Raw genomic sequence first — 6,000 nt, 5'->3', positions numbered from 1 at the left:
AATCTCCATAAAATATAACAGGAAGGTGCACCTGGTGGCTCAGTCAGTTGAGCATCTGACTCAATCTTGGCTCAGGTCATGGTCCCAGGGTCGTGTGATTGAGTCCCACATAGGGCTCTGCACTCAGTGTGGAGCCTGCTTAAGATTCATATTCTCTCTCTCTCTCTCTCTCTCTCTCTCTCTCTCACTCACCACCTCTGCCTCTCTCCCCTGCTGGTGCACCCACAGACTCTCTCTCTCAAAATAAAATTAATCTTTAAAAAATTATAGGAAGAATGTGCTTCAGCATTTTTTTTTCCAGTGCTCTGGAGGAGTTTTACTATTATTGTATAGTTTTTGTCTGTTATGTTTAAAATGCTTTCAAGAGAGGGATAATTTAGTTTATTGAGGTCAACAACATACTGTATGTTGACAGAAACGTACAGTTAAGATTAGTAATCTGTGGAGAAAAGAATAAAATTAGAGAGTCAATTTCTGTGAGCTATGGGAAATGCTAATGACTTCATATGCCAAGGGAATGCTTTAAAGTTGGAATTTGTAAAAAAAAAAAGAAGAAAAAAAAGAAAGAGAAGAAGAAACACAAGAAAGTATATCTTAACTTGAAAGAGTACTTGAACATTCCCTGCTTTAACTGTAGAGTATATTTTGGCACTTTTCAAAGGCAGATGGCATCATGCCCTTGTTCTTAAAACAGGCTGCTTCTTAGAATCACCAAGGGAATGCTTAAAAATACTGATGCCTGGGTTCCCCCCATAGATTAAGATTTAATTGGGCCTTGATGAAGACCTGGGTCTGAATATATTTTTTAAAGTTCCCAGGTGATTCCAAGGCACAGACATTGTTGAAAACAAATAATTCAAGGCTCTATAGCAAATTAAAGTTGGCAAGATGAGTTAATATTCAGATAACAGTGTTTGTATGTGGATTCTCTATTTCTTACCAATGTTTCAATCTAGTAAATACCCAGAGTGTTATTAATGAAATTCTCTCATTCCCAAGGAACTTCTATTGAAATGAATCAGTATTGAAAAGTTTAGCCTCTTTCTAGGAAGAGCAAATGAAATGTATTCTTTGGGAAACTGTTCAGCAAATACTGTCATTTTAGCACTTCTGTAGCCTATTTTTACAAAAGGAGCTTATGATTTCAAGCGGAGGGGAAACGGTACATAGGATACACTTACGTTTGTCAGAGATGATGGAGGAGTCAGCTTTAATTTGGTCAATTTGGACAAATTACACCATATTCTCAGTACAAGGAGAGTAATATGCCAAATATCATGCAAAATATATAGGCAAAATAATGATGCATTTTTCAGAAATTGGATAGTACCACAAAGCAAGTTACAAGGTTGCTTAATCGTCTGCAGTTGTGAAGTCTAACACTTAACACACTTTTATGCATACAGATATTTATTGGTAGTGTTTTGGTTTTCAGATGTATGCATATAAATTTATAAGAATGCCTGCCAAAAAATCACATTTGTCCAATGTGCCCTAGATGTAATTTTTTTCTGTGCTTGTTACTTTTGACATTAGATGGGGGTTAGCTAACTCGTGCTAGAGGGTAAACTCATATGCTATGTGGTAATGGGTCATTTTGTATTCAGCTATTTATTCAGCAAATTTATGTTTGACTAAGTTGCTCATCACATTTGATTTCAAGCATACCCTTTTTGACTCTTAAAATTGCTATTTTTCTTCTAGAATTTTTTTTCACTTACAGAAACATACCTTTTCCATTATTTTCACCAACCCATATGGGAATATAATTAATAAAGTTAATTATTTGCTTTTATCTTTAAAAGTTTGCCTTATAGCCACTTTGGAAAATTGTTTGGCCATATCTTCCAAAACTTTACTTGTATTTTTCTCTCACTCAGCTTGCCTGGTCATATATAATTGGCAGCAGAAATTAAAAAGTTATGTTCATAGTAGCACTATTTCAAGTAACCCCAAATTGGAAATTATATCATTGCCCATCAATAATAAAAAGGAAAAATATGTTGCAGTATGTTCACACAATAATTATTATACAGCAATAACAAAAGAAGATCTATGCATAATATGGGTGGATTTTCCACATATCATGTTGAGGAAGAGGAATGAGAAAAATAAAAGCAAATAACATGCACTTACGTTAACATACAGTAAAGATACAACCAAAACTAAGGTATTATTTTAGAAGACAGGAAAAATGGTCCGGGGCAAGTTTATGACTAGAAGACAACACAGGAGGTGCTTCTAGGACAAAGATACTGTCATCTTCCTTGATGCAGACTCTAGTTATTCTCAGTTGTGAAGATTCATCAAGATGTACTTTACAACGTGTGTGTTTTTCGCTATGTATCTGTCCTTCTTTAAGAAAATGTTAAAAGAAACATTCCAAATTTTGCCAGAACCTGAGCTGCAACCTTAAAAATACCAAAATATAAGGATAGCTGTTTCCCTTTTTATTTTTCTTTTTTCAGCATTTTCTCAAAAATAACTTAGAGTAGGGGCAGCTGGGTGGCTCAGTCGGTTAAGCATCTGACTTCGGCTCAGGTCATGATCTCACAGTTCGTGAGTTCGAGCCCCGTGTCAGGCTCTGTGCTGACAGCTCAGAACCTGGAGCCTGCTTCGGATTCTGTGTCTCCCTCTCTCTCTGCCCCTCCCCTGCTCATGCTCTGTCTCTGTCTGTCTCAAAAATAAATAAAAACATTAAAAAAATAATTTAGAGTACAACATACGGAATTTGAAGTTATTGTAAGAGCAAAATGTGTTTGTAGGTGTTCTAAACCATCAGTAGTTCACAGGTCAAAAATCAACTACTCCCTTACTTTTATATTTGTGATATTTGAGCTAATACTATCATAGTCAACAAGAGGTTTAGTCCTTTGTATAACCCAGCAAGAGACCTGGTGGGATTTATTCTAAGTATACCATTATCCTACTTTTTCTAAAAGGCTTTTTAAACTTTTCAACTTACATGTCATATGTACATGCTAAATGAGGTTTAAACTAATCTCTAGGGAGAAAAAACTACGTGTGTGTGTGTGTGTGTGTGTGTGTGTGTGTGTGTATTTAAAAGGTTCAAAAGTGAGAATTCAGGTGGTTGGCAAGTGAGAAAAATGTTGTTTTGGAATTCATTGTGAATTATAAAAAACAAGGAAAATAAGTTTCATTGGGGAAATTCTAGTGCTTTTATTTCAATTTTATTGTCTACTTAGTAACTAATTTAGATAGTTTTAAGATAGCTTTTATATTACATAATCATGATATTAAAAAGTAGTACATGGAAATTAAGATTACTAAAATTTAGAAATTATAAGAAAATAGATGTATTCCTGATTTTTAAATGTGGTCTTATTATCACTATTCTTTAAAGGGATAAATCATGCTAATTAATTCAAGTTGCAGAGTATTACTTGCTTTTTATGTATGACAGAATTACCTATTTCTTATTTATATATCTTGTCTGCAGAATTGTCCCAGGAATGAACAATTCTTAGTAAAACATACTGTCTTTTTTAAAGAGACACGTGACAGCCTTATAAAGACATAGTATCATTTAAAAGTAATTTTTAAAGAATAAATGACAATTTTTAAGAGATCCTTAAGTGCAATAATTATGCACATAAATAATATTATGATTAGAAACTTCTTGTTTCAAAGCCTTTCTGGAAATTCAACTATTTTTATTGTCTCAAATTTACAATAGTTCTTGTATTGTAATTTATTTCAATGTATTTTTAGGATTTGGAAGCATAACATTCTTAGAAGAAAAAAGGGAAAAGGAAGAGAGAGGGGGGAGGAAAAGAGGGAGGGAGGGAGAGAGAGAGAGACAGAGAGAGACAGAGAGAATGTATGTGTGTGCATGTGTGTGTGCGTGAATTACTCACTTAAATGACATTCTAAAAATAAAATTTAAATACCATTAAGAAGAATTCACTATATCTTTAAGAAAAGTTTGCAGACAGGGGCACCTGGGTGGCTCAGTAGGTTAAGCTTCTGACTTAGACTCAGGTCATGGTCTCGCGGTCTGTGAGTTCCAGCCCTGTGTCGGGCTGTGTGCTGACAGCTCGGAGCCTGGAGCCTGCTTCAGATTCTGTGTCTTCCTCTCTCTGCCCCTCCCCTGCTCACGTTCTGCCTCTCTCTCTCTCTCTCTCTCTCAAAAAAGATAAATAAACATTAAAAAATTTTTTAAAAAAGAAAAGTTTGCAGACATTTACTACTTTTAAAGTACTGGCAACATTTTTTTATTAGCAAAGCTATATGGACACTATTTGGAAGGGAGTTGTGCTCACCATGATACCACCAATGCTGCACATATGGACAACATTTGTAAATGATTTTCCTAATATTAATCCCTGTCAGTCTGGAAAAGACCAGATTGAGTAATTCTGCATGATGGGGTGGGAGGGGTATAATTTATTATTAATTGCCCTGAAAATGAAGAAGCATTTCTATTAGTCATGGTTAAACCTCAGTGATCATATAGATTATGTTTTTGTGAGTTTGCATCTATTAAAACTGATTACATTTTTATACAGGTCTGCGAATGCTGTACTCTAAGGACTCCTACACAAAACAGTAAATACTGTACTCCACAAGTTTAATAATTTACAGTTTTCCATGTGTTTACTATTTTTTTTATCTTATTATCCTCAATTGTATTGTTTTTAGGGAAACTTTAAAGAGTAGGAAAAATAAGTTATTATAATCCCATTATAAAGAGAAGTGAATTAGGACCCAGATGGGTTAAATGACTTTCCAGAGGTCACAAGGGTAATAGTTGTTTGCGTAAGGACCAGAATCTGTATCTTCTAATTTTTTTGTCTCTTTCTCTAATTAACTTGATATGTGTGCCCAGATTGGCCAGGAGTTTACAGAACATGATCACTGTTAAAAAAACATTTCAAGAATATATTTGAAATTGGTCCAATTCAGCAAAATAAAAGAAAAAAAAAATAAGTTTTTTTTTTTTGAGTTGTATGACATCCATTAAATTCACAATTTTAGAAATAATTTCAACTTCACAAATTAAAAAAAATACATAAGACCATGGTATCTCATACCACTAATATATAAGAAATTATTTACTTTAGTGGCAATAATTCATTTTATCCTGTTTTCTAGCTATACAAAAAATACAATAAAAGTGAACTTTAAGAAATTATATTGTAAGAATTTTGAATATACTTTGAAAATAAATATAAGATTATTATGTGAAAAGTATTATTAGTTGAACATAAATCTTGATTATACACAAACATTCATCCTTAGTAATAAGTACACTTTGGATCATGAAGGGCTTTGAAAGGAGAACTTATTTTTTTTGTTCTTTTTTCTTTATTTTTTAATGATGTCATTATAGAGTGAAGGACTAAATCAATTTTTTGGTCAAAATATAGCTATTATATGACATAAACCAAGCAAATAGAAGGTAATGACACAAGTGGTTCTAGTTATTAAAACTTTATCCCTTCCTTGGGATTACGCCATATGACTTTGTATAATTGTTGTGTCTTGGGTGTTCATTAAACTTGTCTCCCTGGTGACTGAGCACATTAGTGAGATAACACCTCAAATTGTCATGAGAGTTGAAATCAAAAGGGTAGATTATGTCACCATGGTCAGATAGATAATATCTGTGAAATTCTATACTTCAAACTTTGTAAAAATGTATTTCTAGACAGTATTACAACTAAAATAAATGCATGTGCTACACATAATATTCACTGGGTTAGTAAGAATAAATACTTTGACAAATATGGAGTATATTCATTTACTTTCCAACATCTGTGTACTTTACAGAGTTCAAAAGAAGCACAAAAAGGACTGGAAATTGAGTACTAAAGTTATAATGAACAAAAGTAAAATATGAAGGGAATAACTCCTCAAATATTGGTCAGTATAGCTGTTAATAGATAATAAATACTTGTGGTTTTAGCAAATATTCAATGGTGCAGGGAAATCAGAACAGAGTTTGGAGATAATCGTTCTTCATGTTCAATGATGGTA

The sequence above is a fragment of the Panthera uncia genome, chromosome C2, assembly GCF_023721935.1.
Source record: "Panthera uncia isolate 11264 chromosome C2, Puncia_PCG_1.0, whole genome shotgun sequence".
Classification (NCBI taxonomy): Eukaryota; Metazoa; Chordata; class Mammalia; order Carnivora; family Felidae; genus Panthera; species Panthera uncia.
The sequence above is the reverse complement of the archived record's forward strand: the minus strand, read 5'-3'. Positions refer to the sequence as shown.